Genomic DNA, 25,279 nt, shown 5'->3' with positions numbered 1-25,279 from the left:
AGTACACGAGTAAAAAAAAACATAATCCCGCAACAGTTGTGTAACACTTTGAAGGTTATATGGACACACACACACACACACACAGACATTTTTTCACAAAACATCATCAATGCTTTTCAGGCTGAGAATTCAGCCACCTAACAGTAACTTGTTAGTTCTGATTTTGACAGTTTCATTGCTATTACTTTCCTGTTGAGTTTTCCATTAGAAAAGGTACATCTTAAAATAAAATTACTCCCTTCCCTCCTAAGGATCAGTCTGGCACAAAGCCTGAGCTATGCTGATGGATTATACCATGAGCAACAGTATTTTGGGGTGGAAGATGGGCGGCTCTCTAAGAAACCCAACTGTGCTGTTAGTCTTTTAAGATCTTAAAACTGAGAAATGCCACTGATTCCTAACCAAGCTGTGATGTAATGTCAACCCTAAACATTTCAAAAACTGATATGATTTGGTTTCAGTTATTGTTTTGTAATCATGTAAATATGTTATGATCAACCAGTAAACTATTGTTATTAAAGGAGTATACTGTAGCTTTTGGTATAGTCCGAGCACAAAGTTGCAGTCTTGAAATCTATTTGGCAAATGTTCAGAGCCTTCAGACTGAGAGACGACAGCCAGCCGTGCAAAAAATAAACTGAAGGGAAAATTCTGAACTCACAGCACAGAAGGATTAAACCCACAGAATGGGCAATGCATTTCTGCGAAAATCTGGAGGTAGGAATTACTGATACCATTTGGAGCAGTCACTTTTGTTTAAACTGATAAAATGTGAATATATGGTAAGTAGACAAAGACAAACGATAATATAATTAAAATAGTCTCCATCATCTAAAAGCAATGATCTGAAAGTAAAGGATACAATCTTTCTGATCACTGTCCTACATTTTGTTCAGTTTGTGTAACAGCAGGAGATGTCTGGCACCATCTGCTGACCTGTGAGTGCTTTTATGCTAATTATTTTAGAATATCTTTCAATAAAATGGTTTGAATAATAAATTTGATTTGATGAGCAGAATGCAGCAATTAAAAGAAACTGAAACTTCATAATTTTTAGAACAAAGAATGAAAAAGAGAGGATTGTTATATCTGGCATTGTATTTTTCTAAGATATTCAATCAAAATTTATAACTGGAAATTAATGATGGAGTGAATAACTGATAGTTTAACTGTAAGTAATGGTGTTGTTAATTTAAGTGATCAATTCCACATAGTTACTCCACATATTTTTGTGTGCACTAATGTCAGAAATTTAACCTATTTCAAATCTCAACTTTGAGAGTAACTGCGTATTAAAGTAAGTTACAGATTTAGTAGTCCTGTATGATTTAAAGTCAAACTATTTGTGTCAAAAATAATTTCAGATTCAGAGTGTTAAAAGAGTCGGGGGCACAAATCCCGAAATGTAATAATTTTTGCTTCTACAATCTGTAAAACACAAAATTTAGAGTTTTGAGGCTGGATTTTGTTACTCTAGATGTGCACAATGTAATAACAGCAAATATGATAGGTAGTTCTAAGTAGCACAATAGTTTAGTTCTTCTCCATGTCTTTATGATTATGTGTTTATGGCTTTTGTTGATGCCTGGCGCACAAAGCTAAAAGCCAGAAGTGTGCTGACTGTCACCACTTTTGCCCCACATACCAGGTGGATAGCCTCAGGCAAATGCATTACTTTGGGAGAAAAAAACATTATTGCCCATCTTGAACAACAGCAAGGGGGAACCAATAGGCTGACACCCCGTTGTCCTAGCTAAAGAATAATCAGTGGGCTCAGGGACTGGTATGAGCTAAGGATTGTGAAAGAGAGATCAAGTGATTTGTACATAACAGTAAAGAATTTATTGCTGAATTTATAATTCAAGTAACAGACTAAAAAGTCACCATCATGTTTCTAAGCACGGTGCTACATAGAATTGTATAGCGTTTACAGCATAAAGACAATCCAGAGCATGATAGCATTTTTACAGTGCAGAAGGAGGCCATACGGCCCATCGAGTCTGCACCGGCTCTCGGAAAGAGCACCCTACCCCAAGGTCAACACCTCCACCCTATCCCCATAACCCAGTAACCCCACCCAATACTAAGGGCAATTTTGGAGACTAAGGGCAATTTATCATGGCCAATCCACCTAACCTGCACATCTTTGGACTGTGGGAGGAAACCAGAGCACCCGGAGGAAACCCACGCCCACACGTGGAGGATGTGCAGACTCCACACAGACAGTGACCCAAGCCAGAATCGAACCTGGGACCCTGGAGCTGTGAAGCAATTGTGCTATCCACAATGCTACCGTGCTGCCCCATCCATCTGGTGTTTATGCTCCATATGAGGCTTCTCCCATTTTATTTAATCTCTCTATATTAACATATCTTTCTATTCTTTTCTCTCTCGTATAATTATGTAAATTTTCCCTTAAATACACCTATATAATTTAATTATAATGCAGCAGTGAGTTCCATATTCTGACCACTCTCTGAGCTGTTGCGACCAGGTTAGGAGGGGCCAAATGTCTCCCCTCTTTGCCCTCTCCTCGTCTGACCGCAATTCAGTGGGCACTTAACTATTTCGGCACAGTGGGACTTCCGGTGGGGCCATGGAGTGAGCGGTCACACATTTGGTGGCTACCTCAATTTTTAGGTCCTTTCACCATCCGAAAGGTTACGTTTGGGATGGAAAGAGGTGTAGGAGTACCTGGGGAAGGTGTAACTCATCTGGTGTGGTCGGTGGATTGATCCACGAACTAGGACTGGGATGAGATGAAAGGAGCTGTTGGAACAGGAGAGTCTCTGCGGTGCACCACAGGCTAAGATGGCGGAGGGAAAAGGGCCCGTTCTGCCCGCCCAGCGATCAACAAAGCAGCTGGTGGAATTTCTCAATGTTATGTTCAGCCAGCAGAGGAAGGAGACCCTGGAGGACCTGGCCAAAGTGGTGGAGCAGGTTAAAGCTGGTATAAGAGAGTGGAGCCGAGGCTGGAGACCCAGAGCTGGGCGATCCGGAAAGTGGAAGAGGCAGTGGGGAGCATGAGGAGCAGCAGCCTCATTGGTGGCCTAGGTGGGCTGATGCAGGAGACCCAAAAGAGGCTGAAGAGGAAGTGGGAGGATCTGGAGAACCGCTCCAGAAGGCAAAATTTGAAGATTGTGGGGATGCCCGAAGGCATCAAAGGTGCGGAGACCGGTACATATGTGGCCAAAATGTTGGAGCAGTTGATGGTGTGGGAGCCTTTGACTGGCCTCTGGAGGTTGACTGTGCGCACAGGGCGCTGATGCGGAGGCTGGAAGTGGGCAAGTCGCTAAGAGCGATGGTGTGCAGTTGCAGCACTTTCTGGAGTAGATTCTTCGGTGGGCAAGGCAGACAAGGAAGTGCACCTGGGAAGGAAACAAACTGCGGGTGTATCAAGAGCTGGGTGCAGATCAGGCGAAGCGGAGGGCCGGGTTCAATCGGGCCAAGGCTGCCCTCTTCAAGGATGGGGGTGAAGTTTGGAGTGCTGTACCTGGCCCGCCTCTGGGTGACCTTCCAGAAGTGTGAATATTATTTTGACATGTCAGAGGAGGTGATGGAGTTTGAGGGACAATGGCCTGCCAGGACAAGGAGGACATTGAACTTTGGAGGAGTTTGTGAGGACGACCACTCCCTCCACCTCCCTGGAGGGCATCATAATCACGCTTAAAAGCCTTCTGATGTTGGCCGTCAGCTGTCTTCCTTTTACACCCCCTATCACCCTGGCACACAATCTTCTATTCTCGAAGCCAAGGTCTTGGCCAGCAATTTGGCGTCCATGTTTAGAAGCGAGATTGGTCTGCATGACCCGCATTGTTCCAGGTCCTTATCCCGCTTCAGGATAAGGGAGATCGAAGCCTGTGACATTGTTGGGGGAAGTATTTCTCGCTCCCTAGCCTCATTAAATGCCCTTACCAACAAGGGCCCCAGTACCTCTGAAAACATTTTGTAAAATTCCACCGGGTTTCCGTCCGGCCCCGGGGCCTTGCCCAACTGGATCGACTCCAGCCCTTCCACCACTTCAAACAGCCCAATCGGGGCACCTAGGTCTCCACCAACTCTTACTCCACCCTTGGAAACTCCAGTCTTTCCAAAAACCGCCTCATCCCCTCCACCCCGGCTGGGGATCCGACTCGTACAGCCTACTATAAAATTCCCTGAACACACCATTCACCCCCCGCTGGGTCCAAGATCGTGTTCCTCCCTCTATCCTTCACTCTCCCTATCTCCCTAGCTGCCTCCCATTTCCTAAGCTGGTATGCTAACATCATGCTGGTCTTCTTCTCATATTCATACACCGCCCCTCTCGTTTTTCTCAACTGCCCTACCGCCTTCCCTGTAGATAACAGCCCAAACTCCATCTACAGCTTCTGCCGCTCTTTCAACAGCCCCACCTCCGGGGGCCCCGAATGCCTCCTGTCTACCTGAAGAATCTCCTTAATTAGTCTGTCCGTCTCTGCCCGCACCCCTTTTTCCCTATGCGCCCGTATCGAGATAAACTCCCCCCTCATTACTGCCTTCAACGCCTCCCATATCGTAGCTGCCGAAACCTCCCATGTGTTGTTTATCTCCACACAACTCCGGATGGCTTCCCTCACCCGCTCACCCTCCTCCTCCGCTAATAGTCCTATACCTAATCTCCAATGTGGGCACTGGCCCCCTCCTTGCTCATCCGTAAATCCACCCAGTGTGGAGCATGATCCGACACTACTATCGCCTAGTACTCGGCATCTACCACCCACGCCAGCAAAATCTTATCTAAAACAAAAACGCTTTGTGTACTTGGGAGAATAAAAAATTCCTTCGATCTCGGCCGCTCAAACCTCCATGGATCCACCCCTCCCATCTGTTCCATAAACCCATTTAATTCCTTTGCAGCCACTGACACTCTCCCTGTCGAACTCGACTGATCCAGCATTGGATCTATAACCGTGTTAAAGTCCCCCCCCCCCCCCCCCCCCCCGCCATAATCAGCCGATGCGAGTCCAGATCAGTAATCTTCCCTAACACCTGCCATGAACTACACATCGTCCCAGTTCGGTGAATAAATGTTCACTCGTACCATCGGCATCCCTTCCAACTTCCCACTCACCATAATATATCTGCCCCCCCCGAGTCCGCCACTATGCTTTCCACTTCATACGGCATTTGCTTATTAAACATACTTAAACATATTTACGTATATTAATAAAACACACAGAAACTTTCGACACACACACACACTCAAAGTTCACACACACACACAAATACAAATTACAGAATGGAGGAGAGGTTTTCCAAATGCAAGTCCATAAAATAGGAAAAGTGATTAGTGACTTCAGGCTGAATTTGTTGGTCGCAATGCTTCGATTTAAAAATGTAGATTACTTTGTTTGTTTCTCTTCAAGAGACGTTAGTGCAGGGTTCTTTTCAGAAACCTCTGTCTGTAGCAGGGCATCCTTGGTGACTACCATCAGCAAATAGGGCTCGAAACTTACCAGTTGGGTTGGGTAAAAAAGGGGGCAGGTGGGACTCCACTTAGGTCTTCTCCCTAAACTGTTTGTCCTCAGTTCCACTGAGAAAACGTGTGCTTAAAACATACAAAGGGTTGGCTTGTCATGTGACCTTTCTTTGTCAACTGTCAGGGGAATTTTAAAAAATGACATTGTCCATCTAATTCAAAGGTGACTTGAATAGCTCATGCCTGAAAGTTAGCTTAGCTAGGATCCTAGTGTCCAATCAATTACACCAACAGTTGAATATCTCAAGTGATTGCCATAGATGCTTTGCGAACGAGACACGAGATCTGAGGCCTTCGCACTCCACTGATGTCATTGTCTTTGATGGGTATTGCAGACAAACTGACTCCAATGAATTAGAATGTGGGACATATAGTAATGCAAATTTGGGTTAACCATCTTGGGCTGTGAGTTCAAGTCACTTTAGCAACTGTGTTTAAAAAGTCTGCATTTAAAAGTTCAATTCAGATTTCCAGCTCAATTCAGATTTTCAGCTGGTGGATTTAAATCGTTGTTTGGCATAAAACACACCTTCTTGACAGGGTAAAGAAGATTTCCCTGAATTCCTTATTGGATTTATTGACTGTCTTGCATTCATGGCTCCCAATATTGAGCTCAACCACAAGTGGAGTTTTTTTCTCTATGTCTACTCTATTGAATCCTTCAGAATTTTAAAGAGTTCTGCTAGGTCACCTGTCCATGTTCACTAGAGAAATATTCCCCAGCCTGTTCAGTTTATTGCAATAGTTACACACTCCCAGTTCTGGTGTCATCCTTGTACCATCTCCAGTGCTTCTATATGCTTTTTGTAATATGCAACATTGTCTAACCAAGGTTCCATATCAATTTAACACAAATGAGTCTGCTTTTGAACTCTATTCCTCAAGAAATAAACCCTTGTGCTTTGCACCTCTTATGAATTTTTTTTATTTGTTGCTCCTTTTAATGGTATGTGTACTCTATCCCTAAATCCCTCTGCTCCTTTACTCTATCCCATGGAAAACCAAAATGCACCACTGCACATTTACCTATATTGATACTGAAGTTATTTTTTCTACATGCTCATTCTGCAAGTTTGTTAATGTCTTCTTGTATTTTGTCACAGTTCTTCTCAGTATTTTTAGAAAAAATATTTTATTGAAAATTTTTGGTCAACCAACACAGTACATTGTGCATCCTTTACACAATATTATAACAACACAAATAACAATGACCTATTTTATAAACAGAAAATGAATAAATAATAAATAACAAAAATGAAAACTAACCCTAATTGGCAACTGCCTTATCACAAGTAACACTTTCCAAAAATATAATTTAACAGTCCAATATATAATTATCTGTAGCAACGACCTATACATATTATACAGTATATATTAACAACCCTGAGAGTCCTTCTGGTTCCTCCTCCCCCCCCACCCCCCTCTCCCCCTCCCCCCTCCCCCCCCTATCCTGGGCTGCTGCTGCTGCCTTCTTTTTTCCATTCCATCTATCTTTCTGCGAGGTATTCGACGAACGGTTGCCACCGCCTGGTGAACCCTTGAGCCGACCCCCTTAGGACGAACTTAATCCGCTCTAGCTTTATAAACCCTGCCATGTCATTTATCCAGGTCTCCACCCCCGGGGGCTTGGCTTCTTTCCACATTAGCAATATCCTACGCCGGGCTACTAGGGACGCAAAGGCCAAAACATCGGCCTCTCTCGCCTCCTGCACTCCCGGCTCTTGTGCAACCCCAAATATAGCCAACCCCCAGCTTGGTTCGACCCGGACCCCCACTACTTTTGAAAGCACCTTTGTCACCCCCATCCAAAACCCCTGTAGTGCCGGGCATGACCAAAACATATGGGTATGATTCGCTGGGCTTCTCGAGCACCTCGCACACCTATCCTCCACCCCAAAAAATTTACTGAGCCGTGCTCCAGTCATATGCGCCCTGTGTAATACCTTAAACTGAATCAGGCTTAGCCTGGCACACGAGGACGACGAGTTTACCCTGCTTAGGGCATCTGCCCACAGCCCCTCCTCGATCTCCTCCCCCAGCTCTTCTTCCCATTTCCCTTTTAGTTCATCTACCATAGTCTCCCCTTCGTCCCTCATTTCCCTATATATATCTGACACCTTACCATCCCCCACCCATGTCTTTGAGATCACTCTGTCCTGCACCTCTTGTGTCAGGAGCTGCGGGAATTCCCTCACCTGTTGCCTCGCAAAAGCCCTCAGTTGCATATACCTGAATGCATTCCCTTGGGGCAACCCACATTTCTCGGTTTGCGCTCCCAGACTCGCGAACTTCCCATCCACAAACAGATCTTTCAGTTGCGTTATTCCTGCTCTTTGCCACATTCCATATCCCCCATCCATTCCCCCCGGGGCAAACCTATGGTTGTTTCTTATCGGGGACCCCCCCCAAGGCTCCAGTCTTTCCCCTATGCCGTCTCCACTGTCCCCAAATCTTCAGTGTAGCCACCACCACCGGGCTTGTGGTGTAGTTCCTCGGTGAGAACGGCAATGGGGCTGTCACCATAGCCTGTAGACTAGTCCCCCTACAGGACGCCCTCTCTAATCTCTTCCACGCCGCTCCCTCCTCCTCTCCCATCCACTTACTCACCATTGAAATATTAGCGGCCCAATAATACTCACTTAGGCTCGGTAGTGCCAGCCCCCCCCTATCCCTGCTACGCTGTAAGAATCCCTTCCTCACTCTCGGGGTCTTCCCGGCCCACACAAAACCCATGATGCTCTTTTCGATCCTTTTAAAAATAGCCTTCGTGATCACCACCGGGAGGCAGTTCTTCTCAGTATTAATATATCCATCAATTTGTTGTGATTTCATAGAATATGATAGAATAAAATCCCTATAGTGCAAAAGGAGGCCATTTGCCCCATTGAGTCTGCACCAACCCTTTGAATGAGCACTCGACCTATTTCCACACCCATATCCACCCTGCCCTATCACCTTAACCCTATAACCTAATCTGCACAACCCTGGACACTAGGGACAATTCAGCATGCCCAATCTACCTAACCTGCACATCTTTGAACTGTGGGAGGAACCCTGAGCACCTGGTAGAAACCCATGCAGACACTGGGAGAACGTGCAAACTCCACACAATGACCCAAGGCTCGAATTGAACCCGGATCCCCGTCGCTGTGAGGCAGCTGTGCTAACCACTGTGCCACCGTGTCATCCTCAAATTCTGACATTACTCTTCTGAAGACTGCAACCAAATGCTTATGTGAAGAATGAGCAATAGTAGTCCCAGCACTGCCCCTGTGGAGCACCTCTTCCACCTTCTATCAATCAGTGTAACTAATTCCCGAAACCCAGCTTTTTTTTTGTAGCCAGTTTGCTATCCATTCTGCTACTTCTTCCCATCTCCACGTGCTTTGAACTCAGTCTCACTCCTATCGACCTGTATCCAAGTCAGTTGCACCACAGTGTCTGATAATGAGATATGGCATCTGGACTTTAACATATACTGCCTAAAATAAAGCTGCAAATAGATGTGAAGATTTGCCATGGTAACCCTGGTATAGTGATATGAGGGCTATGTAAAATTAGTTTGCATAAACTTATAAATTTTGTAAACCCACAATTTTGTATTGAATGAATTGTTGATTTCAGAATCACAATATCCTGGATTGGACTGAAAAGGCTGGTCACCCAGAATGGTAGATCTGGGTCTACTCCCTCACAAACCTTATTGAGTTCTTTGAAAAGGTGACCAAGCAGGTGGATGAGGGTAAAGCAGTTGATGTGGTGTATATGGATTTCAGTAAAGTGTTTGATAAGGTTCCCCACGGTAGGCTATTGCAGAAAATGCGGAGGCATGGGATTCAGGGTGATTTAGCAGTTTGGATCGGAAATTGGCTAGCTGGAAGAAGACAAAGGGTGGTGGTTGATGGGAAATGTTCAGACTGGAGTCCAGTAACTAGTGGTGTACCACAAGGATGTGTTTTGGGGCCACTGCTGTTTGTCATTTTTACAAATGACCTGGAGGAGGGCGTAGAAGGATGGGTGAGTAAATTTGCAGATGACAAAGTGGGTGGAGTTGTGGACAGTGCGGAAGGATGTTCCAAGTTTACAGAGGGACATAGATAAGCTGCAGAGCTGGGCTGAGAAGTGGCAAATGGAGTTTAATGCAGAAAAGTGTGAGGTGATTCATTTTGGAAGGAATAACAGGAAGACAGGGTACTGGGCTAACGGTAAGATTCTTGGTAGTGTGGATGAGCAGGACGATCTCGGTATCCATGTACATAGATCCCTGAAAGTTGCCACCCAGGTTGAGAGGGTTGTTAAGAAGGCGTACGGTGTGTTAGCTTTTATTGGTAGAGGGATTGAGTTTCGGAGCCATGAGGTCATGTTACAGCTGTACAAAACTCTGGTGCAGCCGCATTTGGAGTATTGCGTGCAATTCTGGTCGCCGCATTATAGGAAGGGCGTGGAAGCATTGGAAAGGGTGCAGAGGAGATTTACCAGAATGTTGCCTGGTATGGAGGGAAGATCTGCTGAGGGACTTGAGGCTGTTTTCGTTAGAGAGAAGAAGGTTAAGAGGTGACTTAATTGAGGCATACAAGATGATCAGAGCATTAGATAGGGTGGACAGTGACAGCCTTTTTCCTCAGATGGTGATGTCTAGCACGTGGGGACATAGCTTTAAATTGAGGGGAGATAGATATAGGACAGATGTCAGAGGTAGGTTCTTTACTCAGAGAGTAGTAAAGGCGTGGAATGCCCTGCCTGCAACAGTAGTGGACTCGCCAACACTAAGGGCATTCAAATGGTCATTGGATAGACATATGGACGATAAGGGAATAGTGTAGATGGGCTTTAGAGTGGTTTCACAGGTCGGCGCAACATCGAGGGCCAAAGGGCCTGTACTGCGCTGTAATGTTCTATGTTCCACTTCATGTAAATCCAGGTCCAAATTCTGGTCATGTGTCGAAGCTGGGTCTTCCATTCTTATGTCTTGTAGGCAAGTTTGGGGTTTCTAGGCTAACCGAGGAATTCTCCTCATTAAAGGATTATTTCCCTTGACGGTAATGCAGCAAGTGATAGAATGTGGCTAATAGGAATCATGGAGAAAACTCTTCACTCATTGGAGTCATACCTATAACATAGGAGAGAATGGCTGTGATTGTTGGGGGCAAATCATTTCAACTCCAGGATATTGCTGCAAGAGTTCTTAAGTGTAGTGTCAGAGGCCCAAATATCTTCGGCAGCTTTGTCAATGACCTTCCCTCCATGATTAGGTAAAAAGTGGGGATGTTCGCTGATCATTGCACAATGTTCAGCACAATTCGCAACACCTCGGACACTAATGCATTCCACGTCCATTTACAACAAGACCTGGACAGCATTCAGGTTTGGGCTGATAAGTGACAATAAAATTCATGCCACACAAGTCGAGACAATGACGATCTCCAACAAGAGAGAATCTAAGTATCTCCCCATGATGTTCATTGGCATTACCATCGATGAATCCCTACATTCAACATCCTGGAAGTTACCATTTACCAGAAAGTGAATTGGATGAACCACATAAATACTGTGGCTACCAGCGAAGGTCAGATGGAATACAATCCACATCAAGCAGGCTGTTTTGTCCTGGCTGGTGTCAAGTGTCTTCAGTGTTCTTGGACCTGATCTCATCCAGGCAAGTGGATAGTATTCCATCAGACTCCTGACCTGTGCTTTGTAGATGGTGGACAGGCATTGGTGAGTCAGGAGATGAGTTACTCGCCACAGAATTTTCACTTTCTGACTTCTTTGGTAGCCACAGTATTTAAGTGCTTGATGAGCACCCAATTCACCACCTGCAACAGTCACTCCCTCCACCACCAGCGCACAGTAGCAGCAGTGTGTGCTATCCACCATGTGCATTGCAATAACTCACCATGGCACCTTCAACAGCACCATCCAAACCTGTGACTTTTAACAGAAGGACAAGGGCAGCAGATGCATGGGAACACCACCACCTGTAAGTTTGGCCCAAGGTCTCCCACTATTCTGACTTGGAACTATCCCACTGTTCCTTTACTATTGCTGGGTCAGAATCCTGGAAACCCATCCCTAACAGCACCATGGGTGTATCAACACCACATGGACTACAGTGATTCAAGAAAGTGGCTCACCATTACCTTCTCAGTGGCAATTAGGGATGGGTAATAAATACTGGCCTTGCCAATAGCGCTCATATTCCATGCATAGGGAGGATCTTTGCCCATTTCATCTCGGTCGGGATGATAATTTAAATGACTTTGATTCAAAGGCTTCTTCTGACATCACCAGAGCAACATTCAGTGGTCTGATTTTCTGAGGCATTTCAGGTGTGCAATTAAAGATGTGGGCTCGCCATTTTCATTGTATGGCAATGACTCCTCAACATGAGTCTTGTGGCGAAATGGTAATGTCCCTGCCTCTGATCCAGAAGCTTTGGGTTCAAGTCCAGGTGAAAGACTTGACAGCCAAGCAAAGTGCGTTCATAACATGGCCAAAGACGTTGAGTGCCAACTTTTAAATCCTTCCAACATACTCCAATAGCAGGTGGTAAGAGCTGGAGAGATTCCTGGTCAGCCATGTGATGGAAAGCCATTGGAGCCGCCACCATCACTATCCCATAGCTCTGGATTCCAACCTGCATGTAAAAGTGCATGTTGTCACAGCAACTTGAATTCCTTGGGATTGGCTAGTTGGTTGAATGGCCGAGGACACTTCTCTCAGGAACTCTTGTGGGAATGTCCTGGAGCTGAAATGATTGGCCTCCGATTACCACAACCATTTCTTTAAAAAAAAAAAAATTTAGAGTACCCAATTTTTTTTTTCAATTAAGGAGCAATTTAGCGTGGCCAATCCACCTAACCAGCACATTTTTGGGTTGTGGGGGTGAAACCTACGCAGACACAGGGAGAATGTGCAAACTCCACACGGACAGTGACCCAGGGCCTCAGTGCCCTAGTCCCAGTGCTAACCACTGCACCACGTGCCGCCTCTGATCACGACCATTTCTTCTGGGATCTAGGTATGATTCCAACTAGTGGAGATGTGTCCCCAATTCCTATTGACCTCATAATTGTGCTAGACAGCACCATTCCTGCTGGGGTGAATTCTGGACCTACATCCTTGCCTGACCTGTGGTGAGTGCGGTGCTGTGGGTCAGACCTGCCTTGCAGAGACTGAAGAAGAATGACTCCTTAGCTGAAACTTGGGACAAGTGTCCCCTAGCTATGGGTATACAGAAATTCCACTTCCAGAATTTGAGTTCACAATGATGATCATTTAATAAGCAAGTTGCATTAATGAAAGATGATATACAATATAAAGATTAGTACCTGTTGAACAAGAATATCTGAAAAAAACCTTTGATAATTCAGAGACAACTACAAGTGCAGAACGTTTTGCTGTCCCTGCACGAGTTAACTGAAGCTATCTCTACCAAATGTTATTCAGATATGCAATGAGGATAAATGACTAGAAAGTTATAATTAAAATGCACTTTTGGCAGAGTTCAGATAGATCAATATCATGGCATTTATGAGTAGCTTCCTTCTTGCAAATGATTAAAACTTTGATTTTTCTACTTTACATTTCAATAGTACGTTTACAGGCAAAGTCACCTGTCAATTGTTTTAAACCACATGATGCTGTTTTATTGAAAACATTTTGATGTGTGACATTGCACATTTCCACCACAAGGGGGATTCCTCCACCTCCCCAACCACTGCTCTAACCTGGTAGTAGTCAGAGTTAATAAAATATTATGTCATGCATGGTTACATTTTGTAGCTTCAGAGAAATACCTAACTTAAGGAGAAAGAAAAGGACAGTAAATGTAATGGAGTCAATTTTCAAAAAAATATAGAAGAAAATGTTTTTCTTTTCATTGCCTTTAAACTGTTCCATTGCTTCTTTTCATCCCTGGCAATTTAGTACGTCTATCAGATTTTCTCCAATGGTCTGACTTGTTTAGAATCAGATTACAAAAGTTTTTATTTCGAAATCTGGTCTAGTTTAGTTTGAACTATTAACCAATAAAAGCTGAACCTGTTAAATTATAACAATATAAAAATTGCCAAATGTAATGAATATTGATGCACAATAACTGTGCCATGTTTATTGGTTGTAGAATGCCTTTGTGGCATTTATACAATGCAGACTCAAATTCCACATAATTCATGCATGAATGAAAGCTCACACAGCCCCTATAAATATTGGAATGAGTCAGGGCAGGCTGCCTTAGTTGATCATAAGGACAACCAAGCAATCAGTGAAATACCGACACTTGTTATCCAGAATATAATCAACTCGGTGAGATGTCTCTCGTGTGACAAGGGTACGAATATTTTTTTCATTGAGGTGAAGGGTGCAGAAAGGAACAGGTTATGAGCAGTGCTATTTGTTGGGGGAGGTAGACATATTTCAGCAGATCTTGGCAGGTATCGAGGAGCTCAGACAGAAGAAAACTTTGGTCGATTGGTATTATAGTCAAAACTGCATAACTGACAGAAAGAAAGGACAGTCTGCATACAGTTGTTTTTAAAACTGATTTTAGGAAGCAAGTCCCTATCAGATGTGGATAGAAACCAGACATTGGCTGCTATCCTTGAACTTTAATGCTTCAATGTTTAGAAGTCCATTGAATTCCTTTGTAGTTTATTGACTCAGGGCAGGCCCACATTGATGAACCAATGCCAGAACATGAACACAACTACATTTTTGTTCATCTAAGCTTTGTCCCTGAGGAGATTGGAGCAGTTCTTAGTTTGAGTAGTAAGTCAGGTCTCCAGCTTAAAGCAGTTTGCCGTCGGAGTAGTAAGTACATGCTGGTATTTATCAAGTTTGCATACTCAAAGGGTTAAAAATGAATCAGGCATTTAATCTTCCTGGCAGTGCTTCACTCAAAAGGAAACATTTGCCACATAATTCACACACTGACATTTCTGAATCCCCTGCACATAAACCAGACTAACATCGTTGTGTTTCGCATACACTTTCAATTAATCTCTTACACAGGAAGTAGTGAAAGTTAAATTTGCTCGATCTTTATCAATGCTCTCTAACTGCTGGTACAGCATTGGTTTATTCTTTCATTCACTTTGCATGGATACAGGTACAGAATTGTTGTACACCGCTCCTCCTGCACAGTGTGTTTGTGCAATCCTTTAGGTAAGAAAAGTGCTAGCTCATCCTACTGGGCAGAGTTTTTCCAATTTTGACTACGTGACAACTCAGGTGGTAAAGGACAGGTGTAGCCCATTGGTTGCATTGCTGGCTTTTCCTGTAATAATTTTTGTAACGTGGTCAGAAAAACCAAGGAGGCAGATCCCACGACTTCAGGCCGGTGGGACAGGAAGTAAATGAGCGTGCCCATCAAGCAACTTTGGATTTTGAAGGATCGTAAGGCCCCGGCTGAGGGTTGTATTCACTTGTGTGTCTCTGGTGGGTGCAGTTCACCTGATGCATGTCACGGGGGATCTGTCTTAATTTATCGTGAGGGGACAGTCCTATGTGGTGGGACTATCTGATCTGCATATTAAAATATATGTAAATGTAGATCCCGATATTTAAAGTCAGGATCCCTGTTATCTCATTTGCTGGGGATGGGGACATTCGAGCGAGAAAATCCTGCTAGCGTAAGCGCCGTTTTGGGGCTTCCCATGGCTCCCTCCGCCATTCCCACCCGCTGAAACCAGGGATGAAAAATTGAAAAATCCCCTTCACTGTCTTTTATGTTGTCCAATACCTAAAATCTAACATTGTAGAAACTATTGCAGGATATTGGTAATGATTAATGCATGACAAATGCTTAATGTATTTCGATTCGATTCCTCCCCAATATTACCTGTGTAGCAAGAAGACCGTGAGATACCTGTATCTAAATATTTACTGAAGTAAAGACCATCTTTACATGACTCTATTTACAGGTTATGCCAATTTACCTATCCTGTCAGTGATTAATATTATTGAATATTTACTGTCACAAATAAGGTGCTGGTACAGTTAAGTGTGATGGACAGGAGAGAGAGGTAAATCGGAACTCCTTTATTCTCTCACTGTTAATAAGTAGAGTTTTTTGTTTTAAAAATTGGTTGTGGTGCTTATTCCAAAAGCCCTTGGTATGTGCAGTCAATTTTGACACACACACACCCATGCACGGGATTTGAGGAGAGCTTGTTGCAGGCTGATAGTCAGCCTGGAGTCCTGCTGTCAGATGTTGGCAGGTTGTAGATAATTCATCAGACAGGCCTGCTTCTGAGATCTCAACTGTATAAATAGAGGGCTCATGCAGCGAGGCAATATGGGCAGAGCTCAGGAATAGGAAGGGTGCAGTCAGAATGTTGGAGTTTACTACAGGCCCCCCAACAGCCAGCGGGAGATAGAGGAGCAGATATACAGGCGGATTCTGGAAAGGTGTAAAAGTAACAGGGTTGGCATGGTGGGTGATTTTAACTTCCCTATGTTGACTGGGACTCACTTAGTGCTGGGGGCTTGGATAGGGCAGAGTTTGTAAGGAGCATCCAGGAGGGCTTCTTGAAACAATATATAAATAGTCCAACAGGGCGGCACGGTGGCACAGTGGTTAGCACTGCTGCCTACAGCGCTAAGGACCCGGATTCGAATCCCAGCCCCGGGTCACTGTGCGTGTGGAGATTGCACATTCTCCCCACGTCTGCGTGGGTTTCACCCCACAACCCAAAGATGTGCGGGGTAGGTGGATTGGCCACACTAAATTGCCCATCAATTGGAAAAAAATCATTGGGTACTCTAAATTTATTTTTAAAAATAGTCCAACTAGGGAAGGGGCCTGGTATTGGGGAATGAGCCCAGCCAGGTGGTCAAAGTTTCAGTATGGGAGCATTTTGGGAACAGTGACCATAATTCAGTAAGTTTTAAGGTACTGTTGGATAAAAATAAGAGTAGTCCTCGGCTGAAGGTGCTAAATTGAGGGAAAGCTAATTATAACAATATTAGGCAGGAACTGAAAAATATAGATTTGGTCAGGTGTCGGAGGGTAAATCAACATCTGGCATGTGAGAGGCTTTCAAATGTCAGTTGATAGGAATTCAGGACTGGCATGTTCTTGTGTACGGCAAGTTTCGGGCACCTTGGATAACGAGAGATATTGTGAGCCAAAAGTAAAAGAAAGCATTTGTAAGGGCTAGAAGGCTGGGAACAGATGAAGCCCCCATGAGAAATATAAACAAAGTAGGAAGGAACTTAAGCAAGGAGTTAGGAGGGCTAACACGGGTCACGAAAAGTAATTAGCAAGCAAGTTTAAGGAAAATCCCAAGGCATTTTTTGTGTATATAAAGAGCAAGAGGGAAAGGGTTGGTCCACTCAAGGACAGGGGAGGGAATCTATGCATGGTGCCAGAGGAAATGGGCGGGGTACTAAGTGAGTACTTTGCATCAGTATTCACCAAAGAGAAGGGCTTGGTGGATGATGAGTCTGGGAAAGGGTGTGTAGATAGACTGGGTCATATTGAGATCAGAAAGGAGGTTGTATTTGGCATCTTGAAAAACATTAAGGTAGATAAGCCCTCAGGGGCTAATGTGATCTACTTCAGAATACTGAGGGAGGCAAGGGAAGAAATTGCTGGGGCCTTGACAGTAATCTTTGTAACTTCATTGGCTACAGGCGAGGTCCCAAAGGACTTGAGAATTGCTAATGTTGTTCCTTTGTTTCAGAAGGGTAGCAGTAGTGAGCCTCACATCAGTGATAGGGAAGTTACAGGAGAGGATTCTTCGAGACAGAATTTACTCCCATTTGGAAGCAAGTGGACGTATTAGCGAGATGCAGCATGGTTTTGTGAAGGGGATGTCTTGTATAACTAACTTGATTGAGTTTTTTGAGGAAGTGACGAAGATGATTGATGAAGGTAGGGCAGTGGATATTCTCTACAATGACTTCAGTAAGGCTTTTGACAAGGTTCCTCATGGCAGTCTGGTACAGAAGGTGAAGTCGCACAGGGTCAGAGATGAGCTGGCAAGATGGATACAGAACTGACTCGGTCATGGAAGAGTAGCAGTGGAAGGGTGCTTTTCTGATTGGAGGGCTGTGACTAGTGGTGTTCCGCAGGGATCAGTGCTGGGACCTTTGCAGTTTGTGGTATATATAAATGATTTTGGGGAAAATGTAACTGGTCTAATTAGTACATTTGCGGATGACACAAAGATTGGTGGAATTGTGGATATCGATGAGGACTGTCAGACTATATAGTCGTATGTAGATCACTTGGAGACTTGGGCAGAAAGATGGCAGATGGAGTTTAATCCGGACAAATATGAGGTAATGCATTTTGGAAGGTCTAATACATGTGGGAAATATACAGTAAATGGCAGAACCCCTTAGAGTATTGACAGGCAGAGGAATCTGGGTGTACAGGTCCACAGGCCACTGAAAGTGGCAAAGCAGGTGAAAAAGGTAGTCAAGAAGGCATACGGCATGCTTGCCTTCAACGGCCGGGCATTGAGTATAAAAATTGGCAAGTCATGCTGCAGCTGTATTGAACCTTAATTAGGCCACACTTGGAATATGTAGGCTTTGGAGAGAGTACAGAAGAAGTTTACCAGGATGCTGTCTGGTTTGAAGGGCGTTAGCTATGAGGAGTTGTGAGGCGTCACGGTGGCACAGTGGTTAGCACTGCTGTCTCCCAGTTCCAGGGACCCGGGTTCAATTCCGGCCTCGGGTGATTGTCTATGTGGAGTTTGCACTTTCTCCCTGTGTCTGCGTGGGTTTCCTCTGGGTACTCCTGTTTCTTCCCACAGTCCAAATCTGTGCAGGTTAGTTGGATTGGTCATGCTAAATTGCCCCTCAGTGTCCAAAAGGTTAGGTTGGGTTACTGGGTTACGGGAATAGAGTGGATGCATGCGCTTGAGCAGGATGCTCTTCCCAAGGGCTGGCGCAGACTCGATGGGCCAAATGGCCTCCTTCTGCACTGTGAATTCTATGATTCTATGAAAGGTTGGATAAACTCGGTTTCGCACTGGAATGACGGAGATTGAGGGGCGACCTGATAGAAGTCTCCAAAATTATGAGGGGCATGGACAGAGTAGATAGTCAGAAGCTTTTTCTCAGGGTAGAAGAGTCAATTACTGGGGGACATTTGTTTAAATTGTAAGGGGCAAAGTTTAGAGGAGATCTGCTTGGGAAGTTTAAAAAAAAAATTTAGAGTACCCAATTCATTTTTTCCAATTAAGGGGCAATTTAGCGTGACCAATCCACCTACCCTGCACATCTTTGGGTTGTGGGGTCGAAACCCACGCAGACACAGGGAGAATGTGCAACTCCTCACGGACAGTGACCCAGAGCTGGGATCGAACCTGGGACCTCGACGCCGTGAGGCAGCAGTGCTAACGACTGCGCCACAGTGCTGCCCTTTCAGGAGGTTTTGTTTACACAGAGTTTAGTGGGTACCTGGAACTCACTGCCGGATGAGGTGGTGGAAGCTGGAACGATAGTGATGTTTAACGGGCATCTTGACAAATCCACGAATAGGATGGGAACAGAGGGATACGACCCCGGAAATGTAGAAAGTTTTAGATTAGACATGTAGCATGGTCGGCGCAGACTTGGAGGGCTGAAGGGCCTGGTCCTGTGCTGGACTTTTCTTTGTTCTATTACAAAATGGTCACTGGAATCATGTCTTGCTATTGTCTTGGTAGACCTTCTGACTCCACTAGAGGAGCAAGCTTATAAAGATGCAAATGGCATCCATTCCCTTTCAATAGTTCCTTTTTGAAATGGATCTGGACAGTCCCAAGTGTGAGAGTCCATGAGCAACATGTCAGGATATGACTCAAGTGCAATCCATTTAAAGTCATAGTGGTCACCTTACAATTCCAGATATCAGATATCCTGTGGCAGCTGCCTTTTCTTTCAGCAACATTCATTCTTAAGTAAGCAAAAAACAATAATGTTAGATTCACATTGTTTACGAAGCAACAATGAAGTATAAATTTGTAGCTCACAATATCTCCGACAGCAAATCATCAACCCATTTTACATGCAGTTTAACAATGGAACAAATCAAAAATGTAAACTTTCAAAAATGAACATGTCATTTGATTGATTGATTGGTTTGTACCGAAGTACAGTGAAAAGCATTTTTCTGCGGCCGAGGGAACGTACATAGTAGACAAAGAGAATAATCAACAGAGAAGATTGACAAATGGTACATCGACAGTGATTGGTTACAGTGAGGAACAAGAGGCCAAACAAAGCGAATACATTTCACTGTTGCTCAAAAGAATTCCACGTAAAAAGGAATCAATTGCTTCTCTGTTTTCCCCCAATTCCTTTCATTGTCCACATAAGCTTCTTACCCCCTCCCCATTACCTGTCCTTCAAAACAATACTTAATTTTATTAATAGCAAAACGTACCCATCTCATCTTCTAATGAGGTCTCCCCCTCTCTCTCCACCATGGCTCTGCATCTCAATATGTTCATAAGTAAATATGTTAGAAGTAAATGCTGATTGGTGAGCTGAAGTAAGCTGGGAGGAGCACAAACATTGGCATAAACCTGTTGTGCTGAATAGTCTGTTTCTCTGGTCTGTTTTCTTTGTTGTAATGTGGAGATGCCGGAGTTGGACTGGGGTGAGCACAGTAAGAAGTCTTACAACACCAGGTTAAAGTCCAACAGGTTTGTTTCGATATCACTAGCTTTCGGAGCGCTGCTCCTTCCTCAGGTGAATGAAGGGGTATGTTCCAGAAATGTTATGTAATTTTATGAAAACAAAATAAACCTAAATACATATGAACATATAAATTAGGAGCAGGAGTAAGCAACTTGGCTCCTCGATCCTGCTCCGGCATTCAATAAGATCTTGGCTGATCTGATTGTAACCTCAACCCCACATTCTTGCCTACCCCCGATAACCTTTACCAAGAAAGAAAGAATGAATGGTTCAGTAAGCCAAAGAGGAATAAAATGTAGCCACAGAAGATTAAAGATTTGCATTTATGTAGCATCTTTCCCAATCACTGGATATTTTAAAGTGTGTTACAGGCAAGAAAGTGTAACCACTGTTGTAATGTAAGAAACGTGGTCGTCAATTTCCACACAGCAATCTCCCACAAACAGCAACGAGCAGAAGTGAAAAAGCTGAGTCACGATTTCCCTGTAAAACAACTGACTGGAAACAAAAGAAAGATAGAAAGAAATAGAACAAGGGAAGTAGTAAATAATAAATGACAAAGAAAGAGGCCAAAATAGTTTTGATTTACATGATATTATCACATACCTCCAAAATATCTAGAAGCTTTTGTAATGGAAAGAAAAATTGGACAGTAAAAATTGGTTGGTCAACTCGTTATTGCACGTTTTCCCCCAAACTGCTGTTGAAATCTCTAGCCAATACCTTCCTAGTTGGAGACTAAATCAACTGTTAAAAATATTTAGCAGGACCTGGTTCAAAGTGCAATTGCAGCACATTTTATCTGTGATGTACAGTATTGTCTTCCGTCTCTTCTGAAATAAATTTGCACATTGTCAGGAGTGTCGATGCAACACATAACATAATCTAGTTCTTTCAGGAGCACCAACAGTTATGACAACCTTTAACCTTATTTTATTATTAAGGGGCAATTTAGCGTGGCCAAGCCACCTACTCTGCACACCTTTGAGTTGTGGGGGTGAGACTCACGCAGACAAGGGGAGAATGTGCAAACTCCACACGGAGAGTGACCCGGGATCAGGATTGAACACGGATCTTCAGTACCGTGAGGCAGTAATGCTAACCACTGCACCACCGTGCCGCTACAACCGTTAACCATTTGAGGTTTCACACACCAACATCTAGCAAAAGGTTTGAGGAGTGGGCAAAACTAGATTGGTGCACCCCAATATTGTAAAGCTGGGCGGGGTCTAGCCAAAAAACAACACCTGTCAGCACTGCTGAGGAAGCATTAGTTTCTATCCATTAAAATTAATGATCTCTGTATCTGAATTCACAATACTCTCCATATGTGAAGCCTGATGATGGGATAGAAAATTCTTAAAGTTACTTTATGTGATAGTGGACAAGGTTTTGCGATAGTGATCATACCAGAGCCTGATTGTCTCCTCAATCAATGGCCAAGTACACAAACTTTGAGTAGAGACTGTTGAAAAGTGATAAAAATGGCTAACCTTCGTCATCCTAATAAATCCATGGCTACCTAGGGTGATCGTAGCACCTCTATGTGATCGCATAACTTAGCTCAAAATTGGAACATCCCTAGAATTTATTGCTCAGTTAATCACTGCATAAAGGAATGAGTTTTTATACTGCGATCATAAAACTAAAGGAGACTAGTTCTGAGCTGTGTTAGGCTTCAAGTGAGTTGACCTGCTCTAACTTACACTTGGCAAGCAAGTAGTCTTCATTGGCACTTTGCCTGCCAGTACAGTATGTAAAACGTGGATGCAAATCCATGCCCTACCTCTCTGTGCAGCATTATTTCTTCATTGTTTTCCACTTCTACACACATTCTCCCTTAGACTGGTCCATTTACGGTCGTTGTATGAATCGTGAATAACTATATATGTTACAAATCAGTTGGGAAACTTTAATTGATCAAGTTTCATATTAGGATACAAGCTTCTTTTTGGAAAAGGGAAATGCCATTTGCCTAACTAGCTTTCGCCTTCAAACCACTACTTTCAAAGCATTTCTGTTATGTACAGTGTGTTGCCAAGCATGAATAAACAGGTCTTTTTGGAACAGGCCAGAAAGAGGAAGGAAAATTTCTGCTAGTCAATAAAAAGCTTTTTCAAATTCCACTTGTAATGATTGAAACATAGAATCAAAATATCTGTTCTTAAAGTGGTGATACCCTGGCCTCTCCATACATCCCCTTCCACTCCATACACACATCTTCAACTTGTGCTGCTTGTGTAAAATTCTAAAGTTCTAATTCCAACTCTCCTGAACATATGATGCACTGTGAATTTCTCTGTTCTCTAGAATGCCAAAGATTACGCATTTACTGGCATTACTTTTATTTAATTCACTGCAGCTTTTAAGTAAGGTGCTAGGTTGAGGAAAATATTGCCCCCCAGTGCAATGCATAACATTTCAATGAGGTCACATGGACAACAGTTGTTAATTTGACGCCTTATCTCCAGATCTTTGAACCGAACCTCAGAACACTCTTTCCATCCCCTAACCAATCATTATCAACAATTTCCTCCTATTCCGTGACCCCCTTCAGAATATAAACACAAAGGTACATTTCTCTCTCTGCTTCCAATCATGCTCACCTATTCTTTTATTTATACGACGGAGTAATACAATGATCTTCTTGCAAACTATCTGCACATCCACCAACGCTTCGCAGCACGTTTTTCTCACTTTACAGTACGCACTTGTCTTTACATCCCTCACCTCATTCCATCTTGTTTCTTCTCCTTGTAACACATGCATTGTATGTACAAGTCCAACCAATTTCCACGCATCTTATCAAAATGCTCTCTTTCTGCAGGAGATAATGTGATGGAACAATCACAGGGACGCTGGACCATTATCACCCACATCAAAGAGAGCAGAAAGTCATAGAGATCAGTAGAGACAAGTAGAACGATCAGTATTAGGGAAGGCAAGGGTTTACCCCAGTTGGGTGTCTGTATATTGGTTCTAATCTTTCATTCATTTCTACAAATGTGTAACAAGCTGCACAACTTCAAGCTGCATTATCTAGGCTATCACCTGAGAATCTCCAACTTCTATCTTCTCCCCTAACTTTTGCCTCTTTTCTCTTTCTTCTAGGTCTTTCTTGACAGCAAGAGGCTCCTGCACAAGAAAGGATCTTAAAGGAGGACAATCCTCCTGATAATTCGCCATAATGGACTCATCCATCTCAGGCAGTGGCTTAGACATGAGCACTCACCATGAACAGTGAGGCAGAGGGGTTTGTACATGGTAAAGCATGCAGCATGAATGAGCAACTGCAGGTTTTGGTCATCATGGCAACACAGGAGACAGGTAACCACATAACATCCTCTCCAAACTCTGCTGAGGAGGACAGTGATGAGGACTTCAGGGATCAAGTTATCAAGATAAAATGTGTGGGTATCACACAAACAACTACGCTAGGTATTGGAACGCATGTCGAGGTATTCAACGATGTGGCTGAAAGCATGGAGGTGTCCACTTCCAACCTACATGGCATCATTCGCATGGTATCAGCACTCTGCAGTGTGGGCACTTCCTACAGCTAAACCGCCCACAGGAAGTCCCACGTTTTGTAAAGCTGTGTGGAAACTCAAACCTGTCGGTTCTGGAGAGGTAGAGATCCACCTTGCAACAATTGGTGGAGCAAACGGATAATGATCGTCATCTTTTTCAGCCTGCTCCACAGGAGTGACAGTGGAATTTTAGAGCAATACTGAAGCACCGGGGCCTCTCCAGGTATCAGCACGTTTGCTCCTTTGTTACACCTTTCACTTATACCCGCCATGGTGCCAGCTGCGGAATCATCAGGCTTATCTGCTGTGACAGCAGCTGGGCCTGTCTGCTCTGGAAGAATTGAGCTGTAGCAGTCTGCAGCCAGGCCCTGACATGAATGAGTATCCAGAAATCACCAGTGAGAAGCATCTCAAGGGTCCCAACGTTAGTGTGGTAGCATGGCCCCTTTACCTGGTGATTCTTCACGGGCTATGTGATGAGCCTAGAGCCTATGGGGACACAGCGTGCGAACATACGCCTATCAGGGGTTTAGGTGTGTCTCTGGCCATTGGGGCCAGAGAGTCAGCCCGGGAGTCGGAGGGACAAGACCTGTGTTTTAGTTATGCTGTCCAGTATTTATAGTTCGCCTTAGTTCAATAAAGCACGCTTGCGTTTCAACACTGCCTCGCCGATCGCCTCGCAATATAACATTAGCAACATCAGCTTCATTGAGGCGACTTAGGGAGCACCTGGTACAAGCAGTAGAGTTAATCCCCTACCTGCCTATGTTCGGTGCCTCGCCTATTACCAAAACAGCAGTCAATGGCAGCTGCAGGATGCTCAGATCATCATTTTTCCTACTAGCACGCCCTGTTTCCACTGAGTTGGCAAGGTTAAAATTGGCCCTTACAGAACAATTAAGAGGCTGGACAACCAGCAAATTAAGGACAGTGGTCTGCCCACAAAAGCTACTGGCCCAATCAGAGGGTGGAAAGTGCAACATTTCCACCAGTAACTGCGGTCAGTGCTGAACGTGCAGAGGGCACCTAAATAGTGAGGCATTCTCAGAGAATGCAAGAATTTTGGGGCAATGCCGGGGGGCTCTCCATGTATCACGGAACAATAATCAAGGAGGGCACCCCCCCCTCCTGCAGAATCACCGGGTTTACCCGATGTGACAGCAGGCCCTCACAACATGCTGCCCTCAAAGATGGGACCTGGCCCTTAATTGACGAGTTGTGTTTATATATTAGATATTCAGCATGTGACCATTCTTGTGCTTTTGTTTATGCTATATAATCTGATCTTGGTTTTATGACATCATTTAAATTTCTTGATAAGAATGCTGCCCTGTAATCATTCTCAAGTATTCTCTATAAAATAATATAAATTGCTGGCTGTCCTATTGAATCTGCCACTGTTTGTTGTCAGTCAATGAATGACAGCTATTATTGCTGTCTACCGACTAATGTTTGTTTTTATATAATGATTTTAGGTTTATCACAATATGCGATTACAGAGTGTCAGTGAAACTAGGCCAATTCAAAATATGTACAGCATTGGAATATTAACTCAAACGTGAATATATATTTAAATCTCAAGACTGGGAAAAGTTCTCCATGTCATACA

The 25,279-nt window shown here is 43.9% G+C and overlaps 1 long non-coding RNA gene across 1 annotated transcript; it reads left to right on the top strand.

The window, feature by feature from the left end:
• Window positions 1–417: 417 nt before the first annotated feature.
• On the top strand, window positions 418–25,044 carry LOC140389805 (uncharacterized). The gene is made up of 2 exons (XR_011934482.1): window positions 418–717; window positions 23,252–25,044. It is a non-coding gene; the product is annotated as an uncharacterized lncRNA (long non-coding RNA).
• The last annotated feature ends 235 nt before the right edge of the window (window positions 25,045–25,279 follow it).

Source organism: Scyliorhinus torazame, chromosome 14, assembly GCF_047496885.1.
Source record: "Scyliorhinus torazame isolate Kashiwa2021f chromosome 14, sScyTor2.1, whole genome shotgun sequence".
NCBI classification, from domain to species: Eukaryota; Metazoa; Chordata; class Chondrichthyes; order Carcharhiniformes; family Scyliorhinidae; genus Scyliorhinus; species Scyliorhinus torazame.
The sequence above is the reverse complement of the archived record's forward strand: the minus strand, read 5'-3'. Positions and strand labels throughout refer to the sequence as shown.